Raw genomic sequence first — 11,690 nt, forward strand, 5'->3', positions numbered from 1 at the left:
TTTCTTTCTTTCTTTCTTTCTTTCTTTCTTTCTTTCTTTCTTTCTTTTCTTTTTCTTTCTTTCTTTCTTGACAGAGCCTCATTCTGTCACCCAGACTGGAATGCAGTGACATGATCTTGGCTCACTGCAACCTCCACCTCCCAGGCTTAAGCAACTCTCGTGCCTCAGCTTCCCAAATAGTTGGGGTGACAGGCATTTGTCACCATACCCAGCTAATTTTTGTATTTTTTAGCAGAGACCGTGTTTTGCTATGTTGCCCAGGCTGGTCTCAAACTCCTGCACTCCAGTGATTCATCTGACTCAGTCTCCCAAAGTGCTGGGATTACAGGCATGAGCCACCATACGCAGCCTCATGCCTTTTCTATTTTTAAAACTCTAACACGTTCTTTCCCATTCTCATTTTCAGTTTTTATTTTTAAAATCAGGAGAGAATTCCTACAACATCCTATGACCATAGATCCCCACCCATCTGCACTGGGGCACTTACACACCACCTTGTCTTCCCTTTGCGTGTTCACAAGATCATGTTATCTCTAGCTTATTCAAAGACATTGCCCTAGCAATCCATCCTTGCCTTCTGTCAAATCAGTTTCTAAGCAACATCTGGAAAGTCCAAAGGCTTACAGGACCATTCTGGCCAACGCATAGCTACAGCATCTTTCTCATCTGCCTAGTAGACAGTTTCTGTCTATTAGATCATCCCCATAAGTACATACAAGCAGATTTATACTTCTCACCTCACACCTTTTAAAAAACAAACAACTCTCCCAGCACCCACTTCTCCTCTCCAGGTACAGCCGCATATTTATCCTTTCCTCTCCAATTAAACTTTTTAAGAGAAATTTCTATATCCACTGTTTCCTACTTCTTCCTCATTTCTCTTGTGACTTCAATCAATCCAAGATAACCGTTGACCTTTCTGGTGTCATTTATTTTTCAGGCCATATCATATTTCATCTGTCGGCAATATTTGATACAATTGATTCTTCTATGTCAACTTCTTCACTTTACTTGAAGGACAGCACAGAAATAGAACATGGCCAGAGCCAAAAGTGCTCCTGGGATCCTCTTCCAGTTCCTATCATTTTACTTCTCTCCAAGTGAGCCATTATCTAGCTTTTTTATCATTATCACTTTCTTTTCATTATAGCTTTTCCATTTCACCATGGATTTCTAAAAATTATACTTGATGTTTGTCTTTTTTTTTGGAGCTTTCTATAAGGGATTATGCAAAAGGTGTTATTTCTTCGTCAGGCTTCTTCTTTTAATCCACATCATATTTATGAGCTATCTCTGCATTGAGAAGAGCTACAGGAGCAATTTTGATTGCTTTATACTAGTCCGTCACAGGAAAACATCACAATGTATTTATTCTACATTTGGTAGACATGTGGATTTGTCTGGGGCCCAGTTCCTGCACCATTTCAGACTTGTGTTCTAGCCTGGCTTCCTAGCTGAGGTGCCTTAGGAATGCTGGTACTGTTCTCAGCTATTGCTGCAGATGAGAAGCTCTCTGTGCTATGCTGTCTGGTGAAAAAGATGCTGTAGCTATGCCCTGGCCAGACTTCTGTAAGGCTTTGCCTTTCCAGTTATTGCTTAGAGAAACTGCTGACCTACCTTGGAAAAAAAAGTTAACAGCTCATGATGGATCTTGACCGATGGAAGATGGAGAAGAGGAAGAAGCTGAGGATAAACTATTTCCTTTTCCAACCACCAATATACAGATACACGTAAAACGAGGTGCTTAGATGGCCTCTTAGGAAACATCCTGGGAAATTATGGCATCAGTTGCAATTGCTGTCAAATAAAGGCCAGTTGTCTTCCACTTCCCCTGTGTTTTCTCCTCTTCTTTCCATCCCTAATTTGGATTTCCTTTTCTACTTATTCTGGTGTCTCTGGAGTTACACCCCTCAATAAAATGGGAGCACATACGCTTTTGACTCAGGCTTTGTTTTCTAGAAAGCCCAGAAAATCCCTCCGAGGACCAGCTATGTAATTGGTGGGGCCAATGCTATAAAAATACAGGGGACTTTGCTAAAAAATTATTAAAAATTTTAAAATAATTGCAGTAGAACATTAAACCAAATGGAGCCCTAAGCTCTGGGCCCTATGTGACCTCACAGGTCATGTGTCCATGAAGCTGACCTTAATTCTTCCCATAACCCCCAATCCTCCAATTCTCCATACCCCTTCTTCAAGTCCTCCACTGTTACCTGTTTCTCATGTGTGCTGCTAGAAAATGTCTATCTATCATTTATCTATCCATCTTTCTATCATCTCTGGATATGGATAGGTGCTATTTTTATGCCGAACACTAGTTTTCAAAGATGAGGTGCTATTTTTAAGGGGACTCTATTATCCTGGTGAAAATGCTTACTGGTATATTAGTGAGGAGGAATTTTTAATGATTAAACAAGATTATGTCTGTTGTACATACTACCATTTGATATATAACAGCTTAACTTTGACAGAGCAGAAACATCGCCATCTTGGACAGGTCCCTCATTCTAAAGTTCACCTTAATAAAAAACTGCCTAAATCCAAAGGACATCAGCCTAATGACTAAAGTCAGCACAAACATAAACCACAAATAACATCTCCAACCAGAAACATTCCAAACTCTTCCCTGACCAGAGACATGCTAGCCCCAAGATAACCCTCCTCTGGCTGGGAAGATGCTAGCCTCAAGATAATCCTCCTCTGGCTGGAAAGATGTCAGCCCCAAGATAACCTCCCCTCCCCCCAGAGACATTCCAACCCTGCCATAAAACTTCTCCCTCACACAGAAACATTCCAAGTTTGTAATAAGCACCTTTACCCTAAAAGCAATATATATTCTTATCCTGTAAGAGAAAGCACTCCTGACCAAAATCAGCCAGAAGCCCCTCTCAAGTTTCATCTAAAATAAACAAATCTTTACTGTCAAGCTGTGTTTCATGTTTCTTTCCTCTTTCTTTAACTCTTACAAACTGAATTATTTAATATAGTCATCTATAGTTCACCCATGTTACTGCTTTATTCTTTTAAAATAGTTTATTTGGCTGTTTATTAAGTCTTGATTAAGCACATTTACACACACATGCATCACATACAATTCTTTGACAAGTTTAAGTTCAGTTCTTGGCACAGGTAGGCATCTCATAAAAGGTATTATTCCTGTTTCCCTACCATAAGTCGGTAGCTTTTCCCATCTTTTTCCTTTCCTGCCATTTCACCCTTCCTAGTATTGTCAGATTTTGCATAAACAAAAATTTGAATTTTAAAAAATGTAAAAATTAAAAATTTACATATTAGTGAAAATCCAGAATGCCTAGTTAATTTTGAATTTTCCACATAACATAATTTTTAGTGTAAGAATGTCCCAAGCAATATTTGAGATTTGTAGGTATGTCCAAATGCTTCCCAAAAGTTGAAAAAACCTATTCATTGTTTATTTGAAATTCAAATTTAACTGAGTGTCCTGTATTTTCACTGGCAACCTTACCCTTTCCACCACTTTTGATTACAAAGTTTCTGAATATAGGGTTATGCATGCTACACTGTATCATCTTTACAGTAAAAAGAGCAGTGGTAGGTTCTTTTTTTTTTGAGACGGAGTTTCACTCTTGTTACCCAGGCTGGAGTGCAATGGCGCAATCTCGGCTCACCGCAACCTCCGCGTCCTGCCTCAGCCTCCTGAGTAGCTGGGATTACAGGCATGCGCCACCATGCCCAGCTGACTTTTTGTATTTTTAGTAGAGATGGGGTTTCACCATGTTGACCAGGATGGTCTCGATCTCTTGACCTCATGATCCACCTGCCTCAGCCTCCCAAAGTACTGGGATTACAGGCGTGAGCCACCGCGCCCGACCAGTGGTAGGTTCTTAATATGTACTTACAGGTTGATGAAAAAGTCTCATGAAAAGCATCTCAAAGAATCAGATATTTCTATATAATTTCCCTTAGGACCTTCTAAGCCTCAATTATTTATTAATAATTTATGAGCCTATTTATTAATGAGCACTGCCTGGAAGTTTGTAAGGGAAGCTGTACTATAAGGGAACAAACACTTGGCAATTCTAAGGCATGCCAGCACAGGAAGGCAATCACATCCAAACCTTTGTGTTTCTGACTTTGTTCCAGAAAACGAATTAATAATGACCCTTTAGAGACAGAGATATTTTTTGCATCACTCTATGGTTTTCTGCTTTCATCTAAGCAAATAATGTAAATTGAATACAACTTTCTTTGTTTTTTCTCCCAGGGTAATTGTAACCTCTACGATGGGGATCTGATAAAGAACAGAAACACCTCACAGCAATAATTGGCATGCAGTCAGCCAGTGAGGTAAGAGGCTGTAGAAACCATGTGATAATGATGTCTCCTGAGTTCCAGGTGCATATTAGAAGTGGATATGAAGTAACCATTGAGCTTTCTTCAAATTTAATTAGCAAGCTTTATTATAGAAACAGCTCAAATTAGTTCATTCAGGGAGCTTATTTTGTAGAAATTAAAACATTAATAAGTGCAGTGTATTTAGAAATAAAGAACTAGGCTGACCCTTTGACTCTTTGAAACAAGTGGCCTTCCATGCTCTGAAAGATTATAGCCAGCCTTTGAGACATTGGAATGGTGTCCATTGCATTTTATCAAGTAACTGTAGGTCAGCCTGGGATATCTGCAGTTTTCTCAGCTCCTGTCTCTGTAATTGCTGTGAGATTTTTGTGTCATCACTGTGCTGTCTTCCCTTTCTACATGAAGGTGAGCTGTCTGACTTCAGTTCTAACGTTTGTGATTTCACACCTGATCTGATTGTTGCTGAGCAATTCCCCTGCTTGGAGAATTCTGTGCTTTGGTTAGAATTTTTAAAGGTTCTTTTCCTGTGGCTAGATTTCTGTTTCTTCCTGTGTCTTATATCTTGTTCTCCTACAGAGAAGATTCTTTGATGTTAGTGGAAGCTTAGCTTAAAGGGAGATCTACTGCTCTGCAGGATGGATGACCATGGGGGAGCAAGCAGGCAGCTTCTGGCTTTTGTTTATTTTGTGTGTGATGTACCTGGAAAAAGAACATGATTAGCATTACAAAGTATGTTTGGCGTGTTTAAAATAAATTTTAAACCAAACTTATTTTAAAGAATTTATATAAATTTCTCATTTAGTAAAATGAATGACTATTGAGTATTCATGCCAATAAAGCAACTACTTGAATACAACAAAGCATGGATTGTGCATGTTTTTCCCACTGTTTATCTCTATCTATAACCTCCCTACTCATCAGTTTGAGATTTTTAAATGAAATAAGTGTGGTTCTTGCAGGGAAATCCTCTTTAGAGTAAACATAAGGTATTTAAGAATATGTACTTAAAACTTCTACTCTTCAGAGAGCAAACCCATTGGAAAATGATCCAGAAATAAACATCAGAATGTGTTTGGGAGAAGAGCAGTGATTAAGGTTGGTATATGTGGCATGTAAATAATATATTGATTTAGATGGATTTTTATTATGGGGGAAGGCTCATCACGTCTCATGTAATGAATTAGTGCCTTCCTTTTTCTTTGGAAATTTTATTTTCATAACAATGGGTCTTGGGCATTTGTACTTTGTTATCTCTTCAAATTCATACAATTAAAATGGAACTCATGACTCCTTTTCCTTGGAGATACTAAAAATTCTGCACATTTGAAGGAACTGTAACCTTTCTTAAATGGGCCCATCTTCTAGCTCAAAAAATAATTCTTAGATAGTGCTTTAACGCCTAGTTTTAGTGCAAGACAGATTGTCAGGGTAATAAATTGAAGGCACCTCACTGCACCTCTGTTGGCCAATGTTCTACCACAGGCCCATATTAATATTTTATTCCCTTTACTATTATTACATGATGCAGGCTTTCTTTAAATGGATTTGACGGGTCTCTTGGTTGGCTTGACAACCAGAGGGAAAAATTAATGTTCTGCATTTAATCTCAGCTCAAGGCGCTAAATTATTTTGGAGGTCAAAACCGTCATGCATATCATGCTAAATTATTGAATGTAATAACTATTAGCTAGCTGTCTATTTATGGGTTTTAAAAATTGTTTACTTCATGCATCTTGAGCTAATTTTAAAGTGAATCCTTCTTTTAGTTTTTTTCCCTCCTGTATGCCACTATTATCATAGCCCTTGCAAATGTAGTAGCAGAACTAATGGAAGATGCCAGGTCTCCTTCTTACAAATGAGGTCTAACTGACTAAATATTAATAAATTGCCAACAGCATTCCTCCTTTCGTTGGTTCCATCTTCATGTGAAGTTCAAGTATGTTGAAATAGTGATTTTGTGATAAAAAGAAGCTATTATCTTATTTAAAATAAAAACCACGTTTTGTCAAAAAGAAATATTGATTACTAAATGAATACGGTAAACCATATTCTTATTATTTTAATAATAATTGAAATAACATTAAAAAAAGAAATGATGCTGTTGGATTCCTTTTTAAGAAATGATCTGATGGAAGGTATGACCAATGAAATGTAAAATAATGTATTTATTATTACAGTGAAAATAAGTCACATATCCTTGTCCTTTGGTATGATCTTAAGAGTGAATCAATGTCAACAGTACTATGAAATATTTAGGCTGTATAAGGGTACAATTCTGAATTCTTGGACATTTGTGTAATGGCTTGTAAGAAACTGCAGCTTGAGAGTAGCCTCTTGTGTTTTTATATATACGAAAGGTGGTAAGGGGAAGTTTGAAGACACCTATTGTCTGGTACAGTTTCTGTCTCCTCTGGATTTTATCTTAACTAGAGCGAGCTCTTCCTATGCATGAAGCTTTCTGGGGTTAAGCAGTTTTAACTGCATTACTTAAAGTAGTAGCATCAGTCATGGCCAAAGGGCTATAATGAAAAAAGAGCTTCAAATAAGAAGATGATTTTTCTTCCTGGTAATGAATGGTGATAGGCCAAAAAAACCTCCAGTGCTTTCCAGGGCGGGGTAACAGCTTCTCTGCATAAGCAGAGTGAGCGCTTGACAAGACTGGCTATGTGGTGTACAAGCCGGATCTTATTGAAAGCGCTGAAACAGCACTCTTTATGCCATCTTTCTTTCTGTCTTTCCTATCTTTCTTATAAATTACTCCATTCATCTAAATGAGAGCTTTTGGATGGCCGTTAGTTTGGAAACAGTGGGTCTGTCTAGTGACTCAAGATAGCTTCTTGGTGGTATCTAGTCATGCAGAGATTGATGCTGGTGGCATCTAACAAGCAAGGACTAAATGACCTAGGACTCCTCACTCCTTGTCCTCATCAGCCACTGAGATAAATCAAAGGACTAGGAGCCAGGTAATAGGCAGGCAGTTTTAACTTCCCTGCAAAGTATCTGATGTCCTGACAATAAACATCTAGGACCCATGCTGTGATAATGTCATTTGCAGAAGATACGTTTCCTTTTCTTTCTCTTCATCTATTGACCCAATTATTACAAGAACAAAGCAAAACAAAAACAAGGTCGACTAGTACTTGTGATGTTGGGGAAATGGAATCCAGAGTTGGATAAGACTTTGTTCCTTCCCTTGAGGAGCTCCTAGGCTACTGCCTTGCTTAGGTCGTTGACGTGGTACGAGTGGCTCTCTCAGAGGAGTCCTTTGAGAAAGCATCAAAGGCAACCAAACTAGGGGAACTAGGGAAAGCTGTGTGGAGCAGAACAGTGAGCCACTACAGGGATAAGACTTCATGACACAGGACAGGAAAGATAGAGGAGATAGAAGAATGTGTATCTCATCTTGGGACAGAGAGAGGCAACATTCAAGGTGCTGAGATGAGGACTAAAGAGGAGGTAAGTGCTTGGGGAATTGGAAGGTGATGAGTCTTTTTGTTTGTTTATCTTTTTGGGTTTATGAGTTTCTGAGACCTAAGCATTTTCATAGATGACATTCTTGAGTTGGATGTTTTGGCTTCTTTATGATCTGTGTCTATATCTATATAGATATATGTATAAAGATTCTCCTGGCTTTCCATGTCTCTTATTTAAAACTGGACACACTTTATGCTTAGACAGACTTTTAGGCTCATAAGGGCTGGGGTGGGATAAAGAAAAAAGAAGCATTTTGATACAGGGCCTAGCTCATTGCAGTCTCAAACTCCCGGGCTCAAGTAATCCTCTTGCCACAGTCTCCCAAGTAACTAGGACTACAGTTACGTGCCACCATGCTGGCTAATTCTTAAATATTTTTGTAGAGTCAGGGTCTTGCTATGTTACTCAAGCTAGTCCTGAACTCCTGGCCTCAAGGAATCCTCTTGCCTCAGCCTTCCAAGAGAGTTTTCTTTAAACGTTTCATGCCACTGCGCTTAACGTCTGTACTCTCCGGAGGAAGAATAATGTTATTAAATTTTAGTGGAAAATAAATAAGTGGAGGAAAACACATTTAATTCTGTGACTAATGGCAGTTTGTAAGACATCATTTTGTAGATTTTAGAAAAGTTCTGCCTTTAAAAATGTACTTTAGGCTGGGTGCGGTGGCTCACACCTGTAATCCCAGCACTTTGGAAGGCAGAGGTGGGTGGATTAGAAGATCAAGGGATCGAGATCATCCTGGCCAACATGGTCAAACCCCACCTCTACTAAAAATACAAAAATTAGCTGGGCGTGGTGGCGCACACCTGTAGTTCCAGCTACTCAGGAGGCTGAGGCAGGAGAATCACTTGAACCCAGGAGGCAGAGGTTGCAGTGAACTGAGATCGTGCCACTGCACTCCAGCCTGGCGACAGAGTGAGACTCCGTCTCAAAAACACAAAAATGTATTTTAAAAGCAACACACTCTCCCTCTGCAATTAGGAAACATGTCACAACATTTTTTTGTGTGCCAAAGCTTTATAAAAATAAAAAAGCTTTATAAAAATAAAGAAATTACTTTGAAAAACTGGTATTATTAAACAATGCTGCCGGTAATCCTGCTATCAGCCTGAGATGCTTGGACTTCAATAGATAAAAAAGTAGAGATGCTAAGCATTTTCTGTTATTTCTAGAAAAGCTCATTAGTAAATTATGGAGTGACAATCTCTGGCTAGAAAAATAGAACAACCCCTGTTGCAACTACTAAATTCTTTTAGTAGTTGTAAAGCGGTAATTGGCATATTAAGTAATTGGGGTCCATGAGCAGAATTCAGAGTTCCAGCAGGCATCTTTGAAGAGAAGTAAAAGATTTACTTAAAATAGGATAACAGCTGTCACAATTAGATTAGCCAACTTTGAAAACAGCTAAGGGTGAGTGAGAGAAATATCATTTGTCCTTGAACACTTGCAGTATGTATGATTTACTTATTGGATATGGAATAATTAGGTTAATTGGATGTACTGAACTTGGTAGATTACAATTTGTAGATGTCCCACTATCATTTCTGGGTGAGATCTTGTATGAAACCCATAGCTTTAAATTCCTTTATCAATTTTAAAATGTCCAGTCCAGTCTAAATCAGAACTTTGGTTTCTTTTTTTTAATAAAGATGGGGTTTCACCATGGTGGTCAGGCTGGTCTTGAACTCCTGACCTCAGGTGATCCACCCGCCTTGGCCTCCAAAGTGCTTGGGTTACAGGCATGAGCCACCGCGCCCGGCCAGAACTTTGTTTTCTTAAGCTCCTCTACCCGTCTCTCTGACCTAAGCAAAGTCAAATCTAGTCAACTTCCATAAGCTCCTGTTTTCACATACCCTCTCCTCTGCTCTTTGTCTCTGGCTTCTCCAAGTAGGGTTGAGGTGCAGGGATGGGGGAGAGAAAAGATGAGAGAAATTGTGGCAAAGCCCATTTTACTTACCTGGTTCTTGGTCTGGTGTTTCTAGCTCTCAATTTTTTTTCTTTTTTTTTTTTTTGAGACAGAGTCTCACTCTGTCACCCAGGCTGGAGTGCAGTAGTGTGATCTTGGCTCACTGCAACCTCCACCTCCCGGGTTCAAGTGATTCTCCTGCCTCAGCCTCCTGAGTAGCTGGGATTACAGGCGTGCACCACCACATCCAGCTAATTTTTGTATTTTTAGTAGAGATGGAGTTTCATCATGTTGGCCAGGCTGGTCTCAAACTCCTAACCTCGTGATCTGCCCACCTTGGCCTCCCAAAGTGCTGTGAACCACTGTGCCCAGCCTACTCTCTCTTAATTTTCAAGTGACCTTTGTCATGGGCAGCCTTCTCTCATGGCTGTAATAGTGGTCTCCGGGGGATGCAAAAGAAATTTCCACCCTTCTTAGTTTCCTCCCTGTATAAAGGAGGGTAAAGATTAGGCTGCTCTAACAAAGAGGACAAACACACAGTAGCTTAAATCGTGCATCCTTAATGGTAGTGAAAATTGATTCTTGGATAAAGGGGAATGAAAAGAATCTTAGCTATTCCAGTGGTTTGTGGCATTCTAACATCTGATAAGATCTAATATTTTGTATTTAATCTCTCTTGTTAGAAAGATATTAATCAAATTAAAATAAAAAATAGGATTAACCTTAAGTTTATTTTTTTTTCTTTTTCATGGAGCAATAATAAAAAAATTAATAAACATTTGCTTGAATAGGAATTTATTACTCTCACTTGATAGTCTAGTTCTGCCACAAAGGTTCATTTAGGGACCTGAGTTCCTTCCATCTTATTCTTCCACCAACTTCTAAGGTGTTATCCTGGTTTGCATGACCAACACGCTGTCATGGACATGTCTGTTTTTCAGATAGAGAAGAGGAAAGAGGTGAATCCAGGGCAAGCAACCTCATCTTAGCAAGCGAGGCAGAAGTTACAACCATTACTTCTGTTAACATTTCAATGATGATAACTTAGTCATGTGGTTTCTTTTCGCAGGAGGAGGCTGGGAAATACAATCTGAAGCTTGACAGTCACATATCCAGCAAGAAAGGAAAATAATTTTGTGGGGGTAGGTAGTCTTCTGTCATACTGACCAAGAAAATGCACTCTTGGACCCCTTCTGACTCCCTTTTACTGTTGTCCTTTAGTGGTACGTGCCACAAGGCCCCTTTCTGCTGTGATCCCTCATCCTGCAGGCAGCTCTCTCGGGCAATATCCTTTGAAAACCATTCTAGCTGATCATGCAGGGTGTCTTTATGGCCAATGAAAGCTCACGTAGCCTTGCTGCGTTATATGGCAGAGGAGCACTTTGATCTTGTAACTGCATTGTGTTCTCTTTGCTCTGCACATATGAAATGCACCAGCTAGCCTGCTATCTTCAGAATTTGCAAATGAGAAGATGGCAAGTGTAAGGAGACCGATGTTAAGGTCTTCTAGAATCTTTGCGCAGTGGCAGTATCATAGCCAATGAGGTTTATCCGAGGCGCGATTATTGCTAATTGAAAACTTTTCCCAATACCCCGCCATGATGACTTGAAATATAGTCGGCATTGGCAATTTTTTACAGTCTCTACGGAGACTGGATTACAAAAAAAAAAAATAAAAAAAAGATCTTCTGGAAACTCTTTGGTTGTCTATTCTGTTTGCAGCAGAGGCAGGCCTTAGCATTTCTTTGAGGTAGGGAGAAAGATGCCTAGTGAGATGCAAAGCTCTTCTCTTGCAAACAACCCCAGGCACTTAGAAGAGTTTTTTTTTTTTCTTTTTTTTTTTTTTCTTAAAGCTTTCTCACTTGCCTTGGTGGGTGAAAAACAGCCTTTTACTCTCTTCTACAAAAATAGTAAGAGAAATGCCACAATGTGTGTTTTGTTTTTGTTTTTTTTTTTCCTGTGATCAATTTCTTTA

General features: G+C 39.2%; 1 non-coding gene across 1 annotated transcript; it reads left to right on the plus strand.

The window, feature by feature from the left end:
- The first annotated feature begins 11,226 nt into the window (after positions 1-11,226).
- LOC116565303 lies at positions 11,227-11,367 on the plus strand. The gene has a single exon (XR_004275370.1). It is a non-coding gene; the product is annotated as a U4 spliceosomal RNA (small nuclear RNA).
- Positions 11,368-11,690: the final 323 nt, after the last annotated feature.

Source organism: Sapajus apella, unplaced genomic scaffold (assembly GCF_009761245.1).
Source record: "Sapajus apella isolate SASKATOON/1434 unplaced genomic scaffold, GSC_monkey_1.0 scaffold39, whole genome shotgun sequence".
Lineage (NCBI taxonomy): Eukaryota > Metazoa > Chordata > Mammalia > Primates > Cebidae > Sapajus > Sapajus apella.